Source organism: Netta rufina (genome assembly GCF_964035555.1).
Source record: "Netta rufina genome assembly, chromosome: W".
Taxonomy (NCBI): Eukaryota; Metazoa; Chordata; class Aves; order Anseriformes; family Anatidae; genus Netta; species Netta rufina.
In genome coordinates this window covers 11,003,232-11,027,201 of record NC_140139.1, presented here as the reverse complement: position 1 = coordinate 11,027,201, position 23,970 = coordinate 11,003,232, and the positions used below count along the sequence as shown (strand labels likewise).

The window sequence follows — 23,970 nt, the reverse complement described above, 5'->3', positions numbered from 1 at the left end:
ATCATCTTCGTCATCTCTATACTTAGTTTTGGCAGAAGCCTTACCTGGATTGGCAGAAGACTCTCTGCGTTCTAAACGACTTGAATTTCTGTACCATATTTTCACCTTCTCTACAGGGGCAGCTTGCACTGCTACTGCTCGTTTCTCTGACTTTGTTACAGGGTCTGCCACAGGGGTTGGAATGCCCTCTGCAGGGTCAACTTGCACTGCTACAGCTCGTTTCTCTGACACGGCCACAGGAGCTGGAGCGGCTACAGGAGCTGGAGCAGTTGCAGGAACCGGAGCTGTAGCGGCTACAGGAGCTGGAGCTGGAGCTGGAGCAGTTGCAGGAGCTGGGACTGGAGCAGCAGTAGGAGCTGGAGCTGGAGCGGCTTCAGGAGCTGGAGCTGGAGTGGCTTCAGAAGCTGGGACTGGAGCAGTTGCAGGAACTGGGACTGGAGTAGCGGCCGGAGCTGGAACTGGAGCGACTGCAGGAACTGGGACTGGAGCAGCTGCAGGAGCTGGAGCTGGAGCGGCTTCAGGAGCTGGAGCTGGAGCAGTTGCAGGAACTGGGACTGGAGTAGCGGCCGGAGCTGGAACTGGAGCGACTGCAGGAACTGGGACTGGAGCAGCTGCAGGAGCTGGGACTGGAGCGGCTGCAGGAGCTGGGACTGGAGCGGCTGCAGGAGCTGGGACTGGAGCGGCTGCAGAATCCACCGTAGGGGTCACAGTGGCCGTTGGATCTGTCACAGGGTTTGGAGTGGCCGCAGGGTCTGTCACTAAGTTGACAGCAGTATCAATGGCAGCTCGATAGGCATGAGCCAGGCCCCAGCACGTTACAATGATTTGTGTTACTTTGGAACTGCCAGAATCATTACACCTTTTTTTCAAGCATTCTGCCAGTTTTTGAGGATTTTGCCATTGTTCAGGGGTGAATTTCCAACACACTGGGGGTGCCAACTGCTCTAGATGCCTGCCCATATCCACCCATACTCCCTGCCACCCACAACTATACTGCCTCCGGGCAGATCTCCGGATGAGCTTCATAAGTAGTTGTTTAACTTTAAGCAGAATCTGAAGTGCATTCATGAGGCAGAACAACAAGACTATGGTATTCTGAGTATTCCAGAAATATTCAATATCTTGGAGAGCTATTGTGACAAGCTCAGGGGATAAGAGGGTGGTGAAGGAGGAAGGCAGAGTGACCCAGGAGGATACAGGGGTGGTGAAAGAGAAAGGGAGAGTAAGCAAGTAAGGAAAAATATCCTCCCCTTTCCCCTCCACAGATTGACTCTCTAATGGAGAAAAACAATAGGTATAATTGCTAATAGTTCCCAAGATGCTGTTTCCAAAGTACAGAGTCCACGATGTTACTGAGTATAAATACCAAGTTAGAGTCATGACCAGATATCTTATCGTCTCATAAGCCATTGCTATAACACTTAGTACCATAATGGTCTGAAACCAGGGCCCGGAGAGGAGAAACAACACTACAGAGAGCAAATACGGAAAATAATGTACTATAATACTCAATTTGGAAAACAGGCGCAGCAGAGTTGTGATTAAAGCAATCAGCATCATGACAAGTGACTATTAAGCAGGTCTAATCCTTACACCAATTTTAGTTTAACACACTCTGATCAGATCTGCCGTTATCTCAACCTTTCGGGCCCCACGTTGGGCGCCAAAAAGACTGTCGTGGTTTAACCCGACCGGCAGCTAAACACCACGCAGCCGTTCGCTCACCCTCCCCCCTCCCTCTCTGGGACGGGGGAGAGAAATGGAAAGTGAAGCCCGTGAGTTGAGATAAAGACAGTTTAATAAGACAGGAAAAAAAAAAAATAACAAAAATAATAATAACAATAATAATAATGATGATACAATGGGGATAATACGAAAGTAATAATAGTATGTACAAACAAGTGATGCACAATGCAATTGCTCACCACCCGCTGACCGATGCCCAGCCTAACCCCGAGCAGTCCGGCCCCCTCCCCCCGGCTAGCCACCCCTATATATTGTTTAGCATGACGTCAGATGGTATGGAATACCCCTTTGGCTAGTTTGGGTCACCTGTCCTGGGTCTGTCCCCTCCCAGCTCTTACTGCACCCCCCAGCCTGCCCGTTGGCAGGACAGAGCAAAGGCTGAGATGTCCTTGGCTTAGTATAAGCACTGCTCTGCAACAATTAAAGCATCGGGGTGTTATCAGCACTCTTCTCATTCTAAGCCAAAACACAGCATTCCACCAGCTACTAGGAAGAAAATTAATTCTGTGCTAACTGAAACCAGGACACTCAGTCAAAAAACCTTCAACTCCTACATCCAAATTGTTTATGAAAACATTGAAGAGGACTGGTCCTAAAATGGAGCCCTGGGAAACCCCACTAGTGATAGGTCACCATCCTGATGTAACCCCATTTACAAGAACCCTCTGGGCCCAATCCATCAGCCAATTGTTCATCCATCTTATTATGCTTTTACCTAACTGTATTCTGGTCATTTTGTCCAGAAGGATATTGTGAGTGGCAGTACCAAAAGCTTTACTGAAATCCAGAAAGATTACATCGACTGGCTTCCTTTGGTCAACTAGCTGGGTGATCTTGTCATAGAAGGAAATTGTTTGTTAGACATGACCTTCCCCTAGTGAACCCACGTTGGCTCTGACCAATGACTGCATTGTCCTGTAGGTGCTTTTCAGTAACTCCCAGAATAATCTTCTTCATAATTTTACCAGGCACTGAAGTAAGACTGACATAAAACACATTTTATTAAACCAAATAATAAAGTATTTCCCAAAATCTGAGGTTACCTATTCCATAGATGAAAAGTGTAAACAAGACACTGAGCCACATAATTTAATATTTTCAGAAATTACAGAACACTATTTTTTTAACTCCTCCTCTAAAAGAAAGCATTTTCTTCATTTTAATCTTAAATAAAAAGTTGGCAGACTTTTAGATTACAAAGGCTCCAAAGAAAGTTGCATCTAACATTTCTAATCTTGACATTAGGGAAAGTTTTTGCTCTGTTACTGTCAAAACTTGCCACATTAACCTCTTTAGAATGAGTAAACCCATGTGGAAAACAAGTTACCATGCATACAACCACACAGCAAGAGTATATACAGCTATAAAAGTCATCATAAAGTAAAAGAGCATCATCAACCCAGAAATTGTACTAAAATCTGCTAAGAATTAAGCCTACACTTAAGTTTACCAGTTTTCCAAAGCTATTCCACATTGCAGTTTTTACTTTGGCTTTTAAACCTGTTCATATATTACTTTGAAGTCAGAAACAAAGTTTCTTTTGTGAAGAGAGTTGACATGTACAATGAATAGGTTTTTTTATAATCCCTGAGCCTTTTTAAATGCATCTTGCAAAAAAGAAATGGGTAACATCATCTCCAACCGGAATGGTCTTTTTAAACAAAGTTAGAAGTATCCATAATGACAGAAGCATTTATTCCTATACAATCAGTGGAAGCAACAGTCATCATTATTCTATTCACAGAGCCATGGAACTGGAGGAGATTCAGCTTCCATATTTAACTATAACTGCTAGCACTCAATATGAGTCATAGACTTCCTACTCTTACTTTGACAAATATGAAGACCTTTGTATAAATAAATAAATAAATTAATAATAATAATAATAATAATAATAATAATAATAATAATAATAATAAACCTCTGCAAGCAAATGAAGCAGATTAACTGAAAACACATGGATCCAACTTTTCTATGCCCCCAATTAGACTGTAGCTACAGTTTAGAACAACCACTACAGTTATTCAACTGGGACCAAAAAAATAAAAATAAAAAACAGGTATGCTCATCCCCGAAGAATGCATCACCAACCAGCAAAGCCATGCCCTTTCTAATTGCAGGGGAAAAAATTAAAAATATAAAAAAAAAAAGTAGTAAAATACTTGTGCACTATACTAAATTGTCCATCTGCATTACAATAGTTTAAATATAAAACTTCTATTTTGTTGAACTTTCATTTAATATACTTGCAGAGTTTTTACTGATGATAAAATACTGTACCGTGTCTGGCTGAGATGTAGTTAGCTTTCCCTGCAGCAGCCCTGTACTGGGTCTGGCTGGGATGTTAACTTTCCCTGCAGCAGCAGTTGTGGTGTTTAGCTGCCTAGCACAGTAAAACCACCACAAGCCCATACAGTGCTGTGCTCTGCACTTGTAGCTGGAACAGCATTGGTATCACACCAGTGTTTCGTCTAATAAGAGAATAAGGTTTTTTTCTTCTCTCTGTACTTCCATGCGGCCTTTGCTTGTTTTTGATTTTTTTTTTCCGTTTCTTTTCCCTTTAATTAAATTATCCTTATCTCAACCCATGAGCTTTTTTTTTTTTTTCTTTCTATTATACTTTCTTCTTTCCCCCCCTCTTCTTTTGAGGAGTGGGAGCGAGAGAGCATTTGTGGAAGAGTTTAGCTCCCCAGCTGAGTAAAACCACAACTACCCTGAATAATACAATGTACTACAAACTGAGGCTTAAGCTTAAGCATAACATGACATTCCCATTACATTCCATTATCAATCACTGTCTAATCAAAGCTAACTACTTCGTCTGCTATACATTTTAAATTTCCTCCTCTTCCTTTTGAGAATATGCAATACAGTTTGCAAACATGGAATTGTAATAATTAGGACAAAATCTGAACTAGAATGCCCTGAACTTTGTTATGAATAGTAAGAGAAATGAAGAGTTCCAGTAAGATCAAACCATTTCCAATAAGGTGCACAGTTGGATACAGATAAAAATCTGCCCATTCCTAAGATTTCCTCTTTTCCAGTAACCCTTCTCTAAGATCAAAAAATATGATGCCTTTGACCTGCTGAAGTAACCATTATTAACAGAGAGCATATAAATTGCCACGCAAAGTGCTTGCTTCTCAAGTCTAAAGGAAACAATGAATTTTTGTCAGTTGTTCAATTCTTCCCAAGTAACTTTTACTGCATGTGACACACCTGAAACTTGTTTGATTCAAAGCAATGGTCACAACCCTTGAAACTGTTTTAGAAATGTATATAGCTGCTTGTAATGACCATCTGCCTTGCCTCAGAGTTCAGTTCAGTCTTCCACGAGGACTTTGCAAGCAAGCACCTTCTCTGTAAGGGAAATTATTGTTATGTCACACAAAACGTGACAGTTCACCATCCAAAACTCAAGTGATGCTGAAAAGTGCATCCTGGGCTTAAAAAAAGAAAAACACAAACACAAAAACAACTTCTTAAGATACTGGTTCTTAGAAATGCCTTTATCACACCCCTCAGTACTTTTTAGAAGAATGAAAGTCCTTCAAAATCGCTCCTTACCACAGATTTTAAAACTAGATGAAAAAAGAACTGGGACATGCCATATTCCTTGAGCTGATCTCAAGTTCTCTCACTTCAGAAGACAATTTTGATATCTAGCCTTCACAAAGCATGCAAAACTTCTTATACAGGTGCTATTTGAATGTCCAGGTTATTATGTGAGACAAGCACTCTTGAAAAGCTATAAAAAATCACTGCCATAAAAATTTCCATTATGTTTTTCTAGCTTTTTAGAAGTAACTAGAAGTTTCTAGAAATTTCTAAAAACTTCTAAAAACTAGAAGTTTCTAAAAACTAGAAGTTTTTAGAAGTTTCTTCTTTTAGAAAGACCTCACTGCTTATTAATACATAATGGAAAAAAGGGTTCCTAATATTAAAGGAAAGTTAAATTCCACTGAATAGCATATAAGAATAAACTCTAGCTGGAAACCAATTCAAGATGATAATTTGAGGTAACTGGAAAGGTTCACACTAACAGTCTCCAAAGTGACAATTCCCTCTGTAGTCACTTAGGGCATAGCTCAACTTTGAAAAGCATTTAGGAGACTTAGCTTATTGTCTTGTGGGGTTTTTTTGTTTGTTTTCCCCAAATCAAGATTGAAAACTGAAGACAATATGTAACAGGTATATTTACAGATTATTTTATACCTATATATTATAGCTTTATCAGTTAATGATATTACGAAAAGGCTACCAAGTCTGGTGCGTCCCAAAGACTACCCCCCTTCCTACTTGTTCAAGTAGGATCAAATGATGCTGCGACAAGGAAACTCCAAAATATCAAAAAGGATTTTATGTCTCTTGGAAAGATATTGAAGGGATCGGGGGGATGGGGAGCGCAAGTAGTGTTCTCCTCTGTCCTCCCAGTTGGTGACTGGGACCCAAGGAAGAAAGAGACAAATGAGCCAAGTGAATGATTCGCTGAAAGGCTGGTGCCATGCCCAAGGTTTGGGGTTCTGTGACCTTGGACGCACTTTTGAGGGACTGGGCATGCCAGATGGGGCGCAGCTGACCAGGTGGGGCAAGAGTGTTCTGGGCGGTAAGCTGTCTGGGCTTATCAGGAGTGCTTTAAACTAGATGCAATGGGGGAAGGGGATGCACCTCTGAGTGAAGAAAGCATACCTGAGAACATTATCACTCTAAGTAATGGCAGGGAAATACTTCTGAACTGCCCCAATGCAATTGGAAAGGGTTCTAGAAACGCTGTACGAGATTGCCCAGCTGAGGTGCCTCTACACCAATGCACACAGCATGGGAAACAAGCAAGAAGAATTGGAAACCATGGTGCAATTAAACAACTAAGACCTGATTGCTATCACAGAAACCTGGTGGGATGGATCACACAACTGCAACACTGGAATAGAGGGCTACAAGCTCTTCAGAAGGGATAGACAAGGAAGGAAGGGATGGGGTGTTGCCCTCTACATTAGGGAAGAGATTGATTGTGAAGAGTTGACTCTGAGAAACAGCCATGGACAGGCTGAAAGCTTGTGGGTGAGAGTTAAGGACCATACCAATAAAGACCGCACCAATAAAGGACAGCTTGTGGTTGGGGTCTACTACAGGCCACCCAATCAAGGGAAGCCTGTGGATGAGGCATTCTTCAACTACAAGAAGTGTCGTGCTCACACACTCTCATCCTGATGGGGAACTTCAACCACCTGGATATCTGCTGAGAAAACTACACAGGAGGCTGTAAGCAATTCAGGAAATTCTTAGAGTGCGTTGAGGATAACTTCCCAGCCCAGGTATTAGACAAACCAACCAGAGGAGAAGCATATTCCTGGTACTCACCAACATGGAAGAGCTCATTAAAGTGGTCAAGATTGGAGACAGGCTGGGCTGCAGTTACCACACCCTGGTTGAGTTCGTGATCTTGAGGAATATGGGCCTGGCAAAAGCAAAGTCAAGACCCTGAACTTCCAAAGAGTAAACTTCTAGTTATTTAAAGACCTTGTAACTGAAATCCCCTGGAACACTGTCCTTAGGGACAAAGGAGCTGAACAGAGCTAGCAGCTCTTTAAGGATGTTTTCCTTAGAGTGTAAGAACTCTCCATCCTGATGTATAAAAAAGGGGGCAGGGAGGGCACACAACCAGGATGGCTGTGCAAGAACCTGCTGGTCAAACTGAGGTGAAAGAATGAAATGCACAGGCAGTGGAAGCAGGGACACGTGGCCTGGGAAGAGTACAGGGATGCAGTCTGGATGTGCAGGGATGGAATCAAAAAAGCCAAGGCAAAGGCGGAACTAAGCTTGGCAAAAGATGCAAAGAATAACAAGAAGGAATTCTATAGCCACATTGGCCAGAAAAGGGCAAATTGAGATTTCCCTTGCTGATAAATGTAAACGGAGAACTGGTAGCAACAGACAGAGGATAAGGTACTGAACAAACCTCTAGGCAAGGGCTCGAGTTGTGGAGTCTCCTTCTCTGGAGACTTTCAAAACCCACCTGAACGTGTTCCAGTGTGACATGATTTGGGTGTTCCTGCTCCAGCAGGGGGATTGGACTAGATGATCTTTCAAGGTCCCTTCCAATCTCTAATATTCTGTGATTCTGTGAAAGACAAGGCAAAGATGGAACTGAGCTTGGCAAGGGATGCAAAGAATAACAAGGAGGGATTCTATAGGTACATTTGGCCAGAAAATAAAGGCCGAGGAGAGAGTACTCCCTCTGATGGATGAGAAGGAAGAACTGGTAACGACAGACATGGAGAAGGCTGAGGTACTCAATAACTTCTTTGCTTCAGTCTTCACTGACAGCCAGGCTTCCCAAGTCATTCATTTCCCTGAACCTGTAGATGGAGGCTGGGGAAGCAAAGTCCCACCCACTGTAAGTGAAGACCAGGTTCAAGACCACCTGATAAACTGAACAGGTACAAGTCTATGGGGCCTGATGACATGCATTCCAGGGTCCTGAGGGAACTGGCTGATGGAGTTGCCAAGCCTCTCTTCATCATATTTGAAAAGTCCTGGAAGTCAGGAGAAGTCCCTGGTGACTGGAAAAAGGGAAACATCACGACTGTTTTTTAAAAAGTGTGGAAAGGAGGACCCAGGGAACTACAGACCGGTGAGCCTCAGCTCTGTGCCTGGAAAGATCATGGAACAGATCCTCCTGGAAGGAATGTCAAGGCACATGCAGGACAAGGAAGTGATCCAGGACAGCCAGCATGGCTTCACCATGGGCAAATCGTGCCTGACCAATCTGGTGGCCTTCTATGATGGAGTGACTGCATCACTTGACAAGGGAAGACTGAGCGATGTCACCTACCAGGAATTCTGCAAGGCCTTTGGAATGGTCCCACATGACATCCTGATCTCCAAACTGGAGAGAGATGGATTTGAAGGGTGGACCATTCAGTGGATAAGGAGTTGGCTTGATGGCCACACCCAGAGAATGGTGGTCAATGGCTCTATGTCCAATTAGAAGCCGGTGACAAGTGGTTTCCCTCAGGGGTCTGTCCTGGGACCGATACTGATTAATATCTTTATCAACGAGAGACAATGGGATCAAGTGCACTCTCAGCAAGTTTGCAGATGACAAGCTGAGTGGTGCAGTCGATACAACAGAAGGAAGGGATGCCATCCAAAGGGACCTGGACATGCTGGAGAAGTGGGCCCACATGAACCTAATGAGGTTCAGCAAGGCCAAGTGCAAGGTGCTGCACCTGGGATGGGGCAATCCCGGACAGGAGCACAGACTGGGAGAAGAACTCATTGAGAGCAGCCCTGCAGAGAAGGACTTGGAGCTTCTGATGGATGAAAAACTCGACATGAGCCAGCAGTGCACGCTTGCAGCCCAGAAGGCCAACTGCATCCTGGCTGCATCAACAGAGGAGTGGCCAGCAGGTCAAGGGAGGTGACTGTCCCCCTATACTCTGCCCTTGTGAGGCCCTACTTGGAGTCCTGCATCCAGGTCTGGGATCCCTGGCACAAGAAGGATGTGGAGCTGTTAGAACGGGTCCAGAGGAGGGCCACAAATAGGATCAAGGGGCTGGAGCACCTCTCCTACGAAGAGGGGCTGAGAGAGCTGGGGATGTTCAGCCTACAGATGAGAAGGCTCCAGGGGGACCTCATTGAGGATTTTCAGTACTTAAAGGGAACTTATAAAAAAAGATGAAGTGCAACTCTACTCTATCAGGTATTGACAGGATGAAGGGGAATAGTTTTAAACTAAAAGAGGGGAGATTTAGATTAGAGGTTAGGAGAAAATTTTTTACTCAGAGGGTAGTGAGGCAGTGGAACGGGTTGCCCAGAGAGGTTGTAGATGCCCCATTCCTGGAGGTGGTCAAGATCAGGTTAGATGAGGCCCTGGGTAACCTGATCTAGTGGGTGTCGTCCCTGCCTATGGCAGGGGGGGTTGGAACTAGATGATCTTTGAGGTCCCATCCAATCCAAGCAATTCTATGATTCTATACAAGTACAAAAATTAGAGAGCATAGCCCCTTATGAAGCAGAATTTTTATGAAATATTAAGCTCCAATGAAATATAACAAAACCAAAGAATTTTCAACAGTTCAATAGTGATTTATTTACTTATTTTCCAGTATTGTTTATGAAAACCACTTTGCAACTTTCCTCTGTTTCCATGGGATATCAGTACTACTTTTATAACTGTCTTTTCCTTTTAGAATTAATACAAGTTCTGTTATAGTGAAATTCAGCACTAATCTAAATCCAGTCTCTTATTACCATGTTTATTTCTTAGAATATCAGTGCAGACTGGGTACATAAGGATGGTAGGATATAGCCTTTAAAACACTGTTCTTCCTTTAGAGGATATAGTTGTCATCACAATTTCCAGTAACACACTGAGGAACTTTAAAGCTGATGCTTTAAATCAAAATTCCATTGAAGAAATGTGTTCTAGATGCTACTGACTCAGAAGAATCTGATGGAAAGAGATGGTCAGCAACAATTTGGTTATGGAAAGAGTATTATTTATTACAAAATGGTTTATATGCACAATCAACTTTAAAGCAGAAACACCGACAAAACCAAGCCCCCAATAATTTACTAAATACGTAATGGCTTTCAACTGAGAAATAAGAGGGGTGAAAAAGATATTTTAAATTAATAAAATTAGCACGTGAAAAAAAAACATTTTTTTAAATTGCCACGTGTTATACTGCTTCCTATTTATGCTAATGCAAAAACATTAAAAGTAAAGAGGTGGTAAAGTATCTAGGCAATAAATTGTAATTTCTGAAGTATACATGTATGTGGGACAAGAAGCAAATGTTGCATTTCCTGGCAATAAAATATACATGAACGATAAGTTACTGAAGTCAGGAAGTAATGCTATAAAAGAAATCTATGATAGATAGCTGGCACTTAACAGCTGTGATGTTTTGCACAAGTTTTTCTGTCTTAAGGGAATTATGTATGGAAAAAATCATAGAATGGGTAAGATTGGAAGGGACCTCTGGAGGCCATCTAGGCCAATCCCCCTGCTCAGAGCAGGGTTAGCTACAGCAGCTTGCCCAGTGCTGCATCCTGTCAGGTTTTGAATAACTCCAAGGATGGAGATTCCACGATCCCCTCTAGGCAACCTGTTGCAACGTTTGACCACCCTTAGAGTCAAAAGGTTTCTTTCCATGTCTAAATGAAAATTATTGCAGTTTGTGCCCACTGTCTTATCTTGCCGCTGGATATCACTGAGAAGAGTTTGGCTCTGTCTTCTTTACTGCCTTCCCATCAGGTATCTTATCAACACATTGATAACATCCCCCTGAACGTTTTCTACCTCAGGCTGAACTGTCCCAGCTCTTTCAGCCTCTCCTCAAACACTAGATGTTTCAGTCCCTTAACAATACTCATGGCCGTTTGATAGACTCACTTCCATATCTTTATGTGTTGGGGAGCGTTAAACTGAACTGCACATTCCAAATGTGTCTCACCACTAATGAGTAAAGAGGAAGAATCACCTCCCTTAACCTCCTGGCAACACTCTTCTCAAAGCCAGGACCCCCCTTTTTTTTTTTTTGCCAACCTGCTTCACACCTAGTTAGCCCCTAGCCTGCATGGGGTTAACCATTCCCATGTGCAGAACTTGGCATTTCCCTTTGTTGAAGTGACTGATGCTCCTGTCTGCTCATTTCACTAGCATATCAAGGTCCCTCTGAATGGCAGCACACCAATCTGGTATATCAACTACTTCTCCCCACTCTGCAAACTTTCTGAAAGTGCACTCTGTCCCATCACCCAGGTCATTAACAAAGATGCTAAACAGTACTGGACCCACTATCAACCCCTATGGTACACCATTAGTGACTGGCTTCCAGCTACAATTCATGCCCTTGTTGACGAAGCCCATCAGTTCAGCCCATTTTTGATCCACCTCACTGTCTGCTTGTCTAGTCTGTACTTCGTTGGTTTGTTTATGAGGATGTTGTGGAACGGTGTCAAAAGCCTTACTAAAATCAAAAATGAACAGACCCTCATCCATACTGCCAGTCATCTTATCAGAAAAGGCTATCAAGCTTATTAAGCGTGATCTCCCCTCCATAAATCTATGCTGATTACTCCTGATCACCTTCTGTCCTTCATGCATTTGCAAATAGTTTGCAGGATGAGTTGTCACATCATCTTCGCAGGACAGGAATTGAGGTAAGGTTGACTGGCCCTTAATTTCCCAGATCCTCTTTTTTGCCCTTCCTGAAGATAGAGATGATGTTTGCTTTCTTTCAGTCCTCAGGTGCTTCCCCCAGTCACCTTGATCTTTCACAGATTATTGACAGTGGTCTTGCAATGACATTGGCCAGTTACCGCAGCATTCATGGATGCATCCCATAAGGTCCCACAGACTTGTGCATGTCCAGTTTGTTCCCTAGTGTGTTCATTCTCCACCAAGGGTAAGTCTTCATTGCTTCAGGTCTTCCCACTGACATTCCTAGTGCTTGGGATTCCTGCAGGCTGGTCTTACCAGGAAAGACCAAGGTGAAGACGACATTGCATACTTCACCCTTGTCTATGTCCCTTGTTAACAGGTCCCTATTCCCATTCAGCAGGGAGTTAAAGTCACCCTGAGGACTAGGGCCCGTGAACTTGAGGATTTTTCCGGTTGTCTAAAGAAGGCTTTATCTACTACTAATTCTTTTTTCTTTTTTTTTTTCCTTTTTTTTTTTTTTAACACCAAGAATTAAATAAATACAAAAAGATTATTACAGATGGTGCTTGTGAGTATATAATTTATATACAACAGATTTCAAAGTGTATCTAGAATGACCTGTGGGAGACTTTATAATAGAAATCAGCAATGAAGAAAAGAAAGGCAATTAAATTAAATCTTCAATTATATGAATATAAAACATCTAAATACATTTAGCCTTTAGGTAAAAGCAGCACTGAATCCTCTACAGAAATATCAAAAAGTCAGAAAGATTTCCAGTTACAGGAGAATTCAGATGACTATCTGAATTTTACACAATTGCTAGAGTCTTGACAAGAACTTTCCACTTCTTAGCACGTTTTATTGTCAAATACAGGAGACTATCCAAAATACAGGAGCTGCTTCAAGCAGCATGATTAAGCTACTAAGCTAAAGTAGCTACAGCATAAATTTGAAATCTGTGACAAGACAAAACTATATTGCAGGTATGGAAAGAACAGCAATTATTTTTTAAAATTTAATGTGAAAAAAGATTATTTGTTTTTAATACTGAGGCTGCAAAAAATGCTAAAGAAAATTAATACCCATTGATTTCTGCTACAGAATAATTACATAAAGCCTTCATATAAAAGAAAAAATTATTAAAGGAATATACACATATTTGTATGTGTGTATACACACACACACACTGATTGGGCTGTTTATACACATAGAAACCAATATACAGCTGATATTAAATGCCAGGATTTGTTTGGCTAAATTTGAAAGTGGTGATTATAAGATCTGAAAAACAACTAGCCAAATATACATAAGTTCTTCGAGTATAACAAAGGTAGAAAGTGCTGAATAAGTGTAATTTATGCAGACACAAAAAGAATCACATGATAGCATCTGTCTATACTATTTTGCTTACTTCTCTTTTTGTATCTCAAACTTTTAGATAATGAACATATAAAGGGTAATTATATTTCAATTATTTTACAATAAATGACAAGGATTTGATAGCATTGATCCAACAGTTTTGAAGGTACTGAAGATCAAACTATAAACTGAAAAATGCAAATAATCAAGAACAAGTTCCTCAAAGGACGCATAATGGTCAAAACTACACAGTTCTTTCAAAAAGGCACTAAATTATCTTGTGCTTTAAATACCACCAAGTCCTACTTTCAGTATCTGAAAAAGTAGTTTAAATATTAGTTTAAAAAAAATAAATATGCAGATATGAAACTCAGAAACAAAACTTCACAACTCATGAAAATTTAAAAATCTTACTTAAAATCCAATAAACTAAACATGAGAAGCATGACTATAGATGGTTCTTGTGAATATATAATTTACATACAACCAGTTTCAAGTTGTTTCTAGAATTATCTGTAAGAGATTTAGTGACAGAAATTGGTGACCAAGCAGAAGGAGGCAAATAAAAGTTGATTAAGGCACAAAAACTGAAAAAAAAAAGAGGAGTAAATGATCAGAGCTTAGCATAGACACTTATCAGGTACTCAACAATGTTTTCAAAGGCATTATCAAAATCTGCCACAAATTGCTTATCTTGCTTCAATTACACCATTTAATATTAAATGTCTTTCCCAAACTAGAAAACTGGCAAAATGACAGCTGAAGATGAATAGAAAAGAAAAATAGTAAGTCAGGAGGACATCAACTAATGATTAGGGGGCTAAAGTGAGGAGGAGATAGCCTATCCTTCACTGTTAAAAACATACAAAGACTCTTTCACAGTCCAGTGTTGAAAAGCACAGAACTTCACAGTTTGTCTTTAACTAGTATAAATAACTACAAACTAAGGAAAGAGACATTGTTATGAAATATTTAAAAGAAAAACAGGCAGTCAACAAGTAGTCAGTTTTCTTCTGATTTCTGCTTCAGTCTGCATTTAAGACAAAAAAAGGCACAATTCTAATATTCTAGTTCAACACCTTCTGTTTAGATCACATTTATTAATATATTTCATATCAACTCACTGACAGAAATTACCCATCAGCAAAAGTTGTATGTCTATTAGGATCACCAAGAAACCATCACAAATATATAAATTCATAACAAATGTGCAAGTTTCTAGTGCATACTCCATCTTAGTAAACTATATGACAAATTAATAGTCTCTTTATCTGAAATACTATCTTCCATTTGAAAAATCTAATTTTACAACGGAAAGAAAGAAAAAGGCCAAAATAAACAGTTATAACCATGAGGAGAAAATTAGTTTACATAGAGGGTGTTTGTAGATAAGCCTTTGCAGAGGTAGCCACTTACGTAGAAAGTGAAATGCAGCTGGGAATTGCAATATGCTTACTCTATGATAAGATGATTAATTAAAAGGGTTAAAAACAAATAGCATTGCTTGAAATCATTATTAAACTAGAAAAGCAAATATTACACATAAGTGAAGGCGTTAAGAATGAAATGCTCCTATAGTTGCATTAAAATTTGCAATTTTTAGTGTTATTTCATATACTGTAAATTTAAGAATTACCAGACCATAAATTGATTAAATGACTGTTGGGGGTACAACAGTGTACTGCAATAGATTTTGAAAACGTGAAGGAAAAACAGACTGAAATATTTTGTCCCCAAAACAGAAACTTCCACCCCCCAAAAAAATAGCAATGAAAATGCCTCTTGAGCAAATCAGCTGCAAATGAATGACTTTCATTTTTCAGTTGGCCAATGACACATAATGTGAACTCCAAAATACCAACTATGAAGGTGGGGAGGCACCGGAACAGGTTGCCCAGAGAAGCTGTAGATGCCCCATCCCTGGAGGTGTTCAAGGCCAGATTGGATGGGGCTTTGGGGGACTTGATCTGGTGGGGGGAGGTGTCCCTGCCAATGGTAAGGGGTTGGAACTAGATGATCTTTAAGGTCCCTTCCAACCCAAGCCATTCTATGATTCTATGATCCTCAACAGATAGCAGGATATGCCTGCAGTAGAGAAAATGCAGCATACCCACCACACAGAAAATAGTCCTTAGTTCAATTAATAATGCGTATTACTAGCCTTACAGTTAAGAGGTTAACAAGAGAAAGAAAAGAGTTTGTTTACTCCAAAATTCTGGTTAAAATGATAGAAAGGCATTATAACGTCCCCTGCTTAACAATACAACATACAAATAATCCTGTTTGCTTCAGTACAATTTCTTTAAAGTACATAATATTTAAAGAGTTCAAGCTTTGTATGGCCATGCTTTCTAGAAAGTATCAATGTACTTTAAAACTATGTTTTAAAATCAGATATTGCTGATTTGCTGTTCGTTTTTTACAAGTTGCTTCCAAGAGGCATAAAAGTGTGAGCATATATTGCATAGCTCCAAGCAATTAAGATGATTTACCTTTCAAAGTACCTTGCTTTAAGTAGAAGGGTTAAATAATTGAAGCCTTTCTTGTTCTCCACCAAAGTTTTTTTTTCTGAAATATGCTCCTCTCTAGTGTCTTACTTCTAAGTCAGTGATTCATGTGCTGTGCTAAGACTTTTTTTGATTGAAAATTTCACAAAGTATTACTTATTTGAGAAATTTACCACTCACTTGGCAAGAAAAAAATCATCATCAGTTCATACAACCAGAAACACTGCGTACCCAGTCCTGCTGAAATTATTATATGGTACACGTATTGAGCAAGGTGAAAACATGACATTTACTTGTGCACTGTATAATAAGGGTTTTCCAAAAACCCATGATGGATAGGAAAATGATCACAAACAATGACAACAGTCTAGAAAGACTATGCGCTGCAAAAGATTATGGGAAACACTGCTACACCAGGGACCAGGGTATGTTCAGAAAATTACAGGGTGCTGTGGAGCTTTGTTGGGTGCACACTACAGGGCAGCAATAATAAATTCAGCATTTTTCCCCCCAAAATAAAAGGTTTTCAACCTGCATTTAAATGGCATGCATTACAAAATGTTATGTATATAGCTAGAACATGAATATCTGTTAATCATGAACATCTGTACATGCAGACATTGAAAGCTTTAGACATTCTCCACCTTCCAGCACAAGATTATTTTTGATGGAGAAGTGGAAGGCTTTGCCTCTACATTAACTCTAGAGCAGCATTTAAACCAGAATATGTGGCCCACTGTATCTGTGCACTGACTATTGGAGAATACAAGCCTATTGCATTATCTTGAGGTTATATTTAGAAATTAAAAAAAACAAACAAAAAAAAAAACAAACTCAGTTCCTTTCTAGTGACCTGAAAGTGCTGTGACTCCTCATACTAAGTAACTGACCCAATATCACCTGAATGGAGGTTTACATGTCTAAATTTCCAACCAAAGAATTAGATACCACATTTAAATTAAGAACCTAAACTTTTAAAATAGGTAATATTTTAAACAGTCCAAACAAATCTGCAACAACAAAAAAAAAAGTGTGAACAGTGCCCAGAAAAAAGAAACTCTCTGCAACCAAATGACTGTTTCTTAGAAAATACTGGAAAGATACAGTTTTAAATACTGTTTTGAGGTAAGATCATGGTTTCTAAACCAGCAACTAGTGAAGAGCCTCAAATTGCCTCGTCTTCACTGACCAAGAAGATGGGTTTCAGGGGCTTTGGGAACTGATTTCAGAAATAGAAAGGGGTATAAGGAGATAGTGATGATTCTATAGAGGAAGATGAGCATCCACTATCAATTTTCATTTTATTTTTTTTTCTTTACCTTAAGTTAATAGGATTTATCTAACCTCATGTTAGATAAAACTGAATGAGAATAAACTGTAGGTGTGGGCCACAACAAAACATGCATTACCTAAACTATACTCAACTGAAGCTTCTTCTGGGCAAGAAGGACAGGAGAAAAAAACAACAAACAAACAAGGAACTCCTTTCCAGACATGGCTACCATGTCATCCAAAACACTTGCGTAGGTCCAAGTAAGCCTATTAAAAAGGTGTCTACACGTATACAATAAAACATCCTCCAATAGCCATTTTTCCTTCATTGTACCTATACAATGTACATTACAGCTCTTCAAAACATCAGCATAAGACTGAGTGAAAATATTCACATACACTAACAGTGCTGATTCAGAAAGTTTGCTGACTAAAACAAAAAAAATCATTTGTAAAGTAAGACTTTATGCAAAGTGAACAAAAAGTTTACAGTGGGTATTATGTAATAAAGAAATCAGTCTCCTAAATATAGTCTAAGGTATCCTCAAATGCATGCAAGTCTTTCAGAAGAAGATAATCCATCATAAGGTTTAGTCTTCAACTTATTTAAGCCCACAAAGTTCTACCTGACTTCAAAGATCTCACAATCTATTTTTTTGTTAAATGATGACATCATAATTATTGTACATATTAATTACTGGCCATGATCCTGAGGTACCCAGCCTCAGTGTTATATGCAGGGAAGCAACAATTCAAGCTTGAAGACAATGAAACCACATATAAAAAGAAGATACAGCAAGCAGAAAAACTACCTACAAAGGCTTGCCATATGGAAGAGAGGGAGGAATGTGTAAAGCAACAAAGGAATCAAAGCCACTACTTTCAATTTTAACATCCCTACTCTATCTAAAATAGGGATTTTGGCTTAAATAGAATTGATATTTAGGTGTTAAACTGTGGAGGAATGGTTAAGTGAAATAGGACACGTGGATGTTGGGCAGTTAAGAGGCAATGGGCTAGTAAAGTACCGTACTCAACTCACATGAGTCTGGCACGTATGCAGCTGGCTGAGAGCCAATCAGGCTCAAGGACACGATGCCCTTGAGCGATGGGGAAAGTCCCTAAGGCGGGATGGTGGCTAAAAGAAGGAGGAACTACCTGAAAAGAGCGGGAAATGTTAGCCAATCCTGAGCTTAGTTTTTGCAATATGTATGAGTTGATTATGTTCGAACTAGATAAAAGGCGACTGAGCTATCCATTAAAGTTGAAGTTCACTGTTCACTCATATTGAGCGTCTGTGTCTTCCTTCCGTCGACAACATTAAACTACTTCAATTTCTTAACTGTTCAACAAAATTTAATGGGTAATCTGAAATAAAGAGGTAACAGTAATCTTTTAAAGATCATTTGCAAAAAAAAACTTCAAAACATCCACTAAAATATTTTGCCACAAAAAAATGCCATTTGATAAACGCTGACCACCTTCTTGTGCTGGGGAAGGATGTTGTGCACAAGAAGGACATGGGTCTGTTAGAGCAAGTCCAGACGAGGGCCATGAAGGTGATCAAGGGGCTGGAGCACCTCTCCTACGAAGAGGGGATGAGATCTGGGGATGTTTAGCCTACAGATGAGAAGGCTCCAGGGGGACCTCATTGAGGATTTTCAGTACTTGAAGGGGACTTATAAAAAAAAGATGGAGAGCAACTCTTTGCTCAATCAGATAATGACAAGACAAGGGGGAATGGTTTTAAACTAAAAGAAGGGAGATTTAGAATAGAGGTTAAGAGGAAATTCTTCACTACTAAGGTGAGGAGGCACTGGAACAGGTTTCACAGAGAGGTTGTGGATGCCCCATCCTTGGAGGTGTTCAAGACCAGGTTAAATGAGGTCCTGGGCAACCTGATCTAGTGGGTGTCGTCCCTGCCTATGGCAGGGGGGATTGGAACTAGATGATCTTTGAGGTCCCTTCCAACCCAATGCATTCTGTGATTCTATGGGGGCCCCAGACCTGAACACAGTACTCTAAGTGGGGCCTCATGAGGGCAGAGTATAGGGGGACAATCGCTTCCCTTGACCTGCTGACCACTCCTCTGTTGATGCAGCCCAGGATGCAGTTCACATTCTGGGCTGTAAGCATGCACTGCTGGCTCATGTCAATCCTTTTGTCCACCAGAACCCCCAAGTCTTTCTCTGCAGGGCTGCTCTCAATGAGTTCTTCTCCCAATCTGTACTCATGTCCAGGATTGCCCCATCCCAGGTGCAGCACCTTGCACTTGGCCTTGCTGAACCTCATTAGGTTCATGTGGGCTCACTTCTCCAGCATGTCCAGGTCCCTTTGGATGGCATCCCTTCCTTCTGTTGTATCGACTGCACCACTCAGCTTGTTGTCATCTGCAAACTTGCTGAGGGTTCACTCAATCCCTTTGTCTATGCCATTGATGAAGATACTGAAAAGCACCGGTTCCAAGACAGACCTCTGAGCTTAGGCTTTAATGCACCAAAAATTAGACAACAAACCACTGTGAAATAAAAGCAGACTTCTAATACACAGAAACATTGGTAAAGATATAAAGAATCTCATTGAAGTGCTATTGACTGTATAATAATAAGCCTTTCAAAAAGAAGTCTTTCTCAGAGCTTATTCCATTTTAGAAATTACAATACAAAATTTTGTCTTACTCTCCATATCCGCTCTTACATAAGAAATACACAATTTCTAATTGCAGATAATTGCAACTTCTCCAGTGATTCTGATTGGACATAAAGCATTTAAAAGTTTGGGGGTAATATTACTACCCTTCTGAAAAGTGAAACAGAATTAGTAATGATCATCAACAGCCAGGATCTCAATGTAAGATTTCTTCTGAACTGTTGAACCTTTTATCATAGCTTTTCCATGCAACTAAACTCTTGTCTTTCAAAACCTCTATGAAATTAATGACAGGTCTTTTATTTATTTATTTTTTAATTATCTACTTAAGTTCAATTTCCCACCAAAGCACCAAAATTCCTCTCCTTATAAAGAATATCTTATAAGAGGGAAATCAAGTGTCTCCTCAGGTTTAATGCTGATCATCTTATAGTAAGCTTCATTCTATATCTTTCAGGTATCAAATATCTAAGGATTAACAAAAATGTTAAACCCTTCCATCTTCTGAAGAGATAATCTCCAGGAATCTTGTATTAATAAATGTCTATCCTAAAAATCACAACATTGTTTTATTCTGGGTATGGTTAAAGCCTCCAGATATATTTTAAATAGGTAAATTAAGATAAACACTTAGGACAGCATTACATGCAAAGTCTATATCTATCATGTAGTCAAGATAAAAACTACGCATAATCCTTTAACACTTATTTTACACACTTCCTACTCATTTCTGTTGGAATGCTGCCTCAGAAAGCTAAACAAATGCTGGCCCTTGCAAAACTGAAGCATATGACAGATTTAAAAAAATGTTTAACGCAGAACTAACAACTAAATAATCCAAAATTCAATTTCAAATGTTAGCTACAGAGTTTCTGAATGCAAAAAATTACACTGTCAATTGCTGGATTGCTGCTTTATTCTACCTGTGCAGATACTAAGATTTTCTTTTACCTGTTTACATTTTCTTTTACCTGTGAACACAAGTGAATATTTTACAAATTATTTTGCATTGCTGACATTATTCAGCAATACTTTGTATGATTTATAAGAAACTATAAGACTGACCAGTAATCAGCACAGACCGATAATTTTGTTTTTTCTCTTTACCAGATTACTGAGGACTAAATAAAAAACATCTTGTTACAATTTTAATATTCTAACATAACTAAAGAAAGATTTCAAATATACAATACAGCATTCTCACGTTGGAAATGCAAATGCAATGCAGCACTTCCAATTTGACATTACACAACAGGTAATCTAGATTCAAACTACAGGTGGCATAGATGATAATGACAGTGGTGCAGTGGTAAGTATCTACCAATGATTCTTGAATATTTTGGAAGTGAGGGAAGCCACTGTTGGTAAATCCACAGGTTTTTAAAGTCATCTGCTCCTCCTCAAAATCAGCTGTTGTACGTTGCACAGTCAACACATCTCTCAACCTTCACCTTGCAAATGCCACAAAACTCATTCTTGCTCAAGCCAAGTGCTGGGAAGTATTTAAAACACTATGAGAACCTGAACCACTTGTTTTTTTGCAACAAACACTAAATACATAGAGTAGGAGAAAAAGAGGCAAGTCATTTTACCTTATAAATTACTCTTTGTCACCAACGAAAACTGATAGTAGTCACTTCCATAAATGTAAAGGAGAATGGATATTTATCATTTTAATACACACACGCCAAAGAATTTAATACAAAATGAAAGAAATAAAGACAACTTATTTTATGCAGATTTGTTGGATAGCTACCAATTTAAAATTGACAAGTGATACAAATAACTTTATTATTATTATTACTGACATTAAGAAAGCCAAAATTTTAAACAGCTTGTAGATCCAATTTCAGAACTTTTATTTACTAATAATCTTTAATGCTTAACACTGCTTTATAATTAAAGTGCATCCCTTGTAGCACTTGCCTACAAAATGAGATCATGTAACAGCATACAACTTTCTAGTAGTGAAGAGAATAAAATATGTTCTTTAGAAAATATCAAATTGTATTTCTTAAATTTCACTACCATGAAAGAACACTAAGTTAATGCTACATAACCCCCTCTATCTACCAGAAACGTCCATCTACAAGAACAGAGGACATAAAATAAAAATTTTATGTAGTAACTGAACTTGTAATTATGATTGCTTTAAGTAACAGTCTGCAAAAAAAATCTCTGCAAAAATACTACAGTGCAACTATTCCTACTCTTTCATCATTTAAACACAGAATTTCAAAAACTGGATATGCAAATACAGTAAATTAGATACAGAAATTTGAAAATACATTTTAAAAGCTACCTTTTAGACAAGCATCTGAATCAATCCGTAATATTTAATTTCGTCAAATCCATGAGAGGTACCACATAACTCATCTCAGAAAGTAGGAAAAAAGTGGGGAAAAATCTCAGCTTCTTACTGTTCAGGAGAGAAAAAAAATGGTAGAGAAAAACACTGCACATTAAAACGTTACGGTGTTAAAAATTCAAAGTGCATTCCGAAAGAGCAATATACTGGAAAATAATTCTTAAAGCAAGGTTCTCCTGAGCCAATATTTTCACTTCTTATCTCTGCTACCCTTGTCTTTAAAATCCTTTTCAAGTTCACTCCTACAAAGATTTCCATGTGACCAAGGAATTTCAGAACAATTCTCTTACATAGGCAGTACATAACTTTCAGTGGTTTAAGTGAGTTTCTGCATATCAATTAATACCTCAGCAACTTCCATCTCATACCAAAGTCTGAAGTATGCTTCCTCCATCATACTATAGTGATGATATACCAGTGGTACACTCCTGGACTCTTTTTGTTTTGTTTTTAAAAAACAGCCTCTCTTTTCCCTATGTTCTGTCTTCTTAACAGCACCACAGAAACACCATGAATACCTACATTAGCACAAAGTACGATAAATGCATCAAACAGGCCAACAATTTTCTTTAGCTTTCCTCTCTATTCATGGGGAAACCTCAGGAAAAAAGTCAGCACTATCTCAATCAGGACAGTAAAAGAGAAAACAAAAAACAAAGAAATGCAAATTTAAACATAACAATGGCAGGACAAAGTCAGGGAAAAATTCCAAAGAATTAATACACTAATAAAGGAAAACGTAATGTATCAACGTTTGGCAGTTTTAGTTGTGTTTTTTTTTTTCAGTGTTTTTTTTTTTGTTTGTTTGTTGTTTTTTTACATTTGTACTTTTTTTCTTAACAGAATTCTCCTCATATTCTTTGTCTAAAAAATGCCAAAGCTGTAAGTCATGAGGTAAGAATCGCCAATTCAATGTAAATAATTTATTCCTAAGTTTTCCACTCCACCTAAATAGCTGTGTGATTTCACTTTTAACAAGTGACAGAGAACAAACTAAATTGAGTTCTTTTCCTAATCTGAAGGATCACAGCCTGCCCACATCACTAAACTAAAAATTACTGTATAATTAAACACCATGAGCAGTTTCCACTTAAAATAGGCTCACGTTCCAAATAGCAAAAGCACCTCAGCACACGACTGACAAACAAAAATGAAGCTACAACAGTAAATTTAGAGTGCATAATTCTTATCTTTTTACATTCATTTAACACAGGGCACGTGAGAAAGAAGACTGTACCAAATGCTTAAAAACTCTAAGTTGTGAACATTATAGAGCAAAACTTCATACCTTAAAGCACCTGCCTATGCATGAACAGTAAGAAGTAGGACCAACAAACCTCAAACCTGTCCAGGCATATATGGCATTTAGGTTCAGAATTATGATTGCTTTACAAAACTGTGTGAGTCTAGCAAATCATTTAATCATAGGCTATGTCAGTTTTTATACTATTCACAATCAGATACAGCTGCAGTAGCAGAGTTCAATACAGAATAGATCCCATAAGTTAGGTAATGCACAACAGAAAGGAAAACACACATCCGAAAGTTTTTCATTAAAATATTTTTTCAGTTTAAAAATAAACTTATAACACTTATGTATTAAAACAATTTGTGCTTTCAATCACTCCAAAAAAGCAATTTCATTGCCTAGGTCAGCTAAGAAAGATTTCTCTCGCTTATATCAGTTTCAGTCTGCATGCTCCAGCACCTAGTGCTTCTGAAAAATTATAAGCAAGCATTACACATCAGTCTTTGTAGAAACAAAGAGAATCTTTGAGACAGCCTAGATCAAGTACTACTAACAGGGGGGTTGGAATTAGATGATCTTTAAAAGTCCCTTCAAACCCAAACCATTCTATGATTCTCTGACAGTTTGAGATCAAGGTATA

General features: G+C 39.1%; 1 protein-coding gene across 4 annotated transcripts in view; it reads right to left on the bottom strand.

Moving 5' to 3' along the window:
• The window catches only part of LOC311220786 (nipped-B-like protein), a 194,445-nt gene that overhangs the window by 135,929 nt on the left and 34,546 nt on the right, over positions 1-23,970 (bottom strand). Inside the window, exon 2 of one of the 4 annotated variants that reach the window (XM_084304368.1) lies at positions 22,016-22,132. The exons of the other annotated variants lie outside the window; for them this stretch is intronic. The gene's annotated coding sequence lies outside the window, so the exon portion shown is untranslated. The remainder of the gene's footprint in view (positions 1-22,015; positions 22,133-23,970) is intronic. 4 annotated transcript variants of the gene reach the window in all.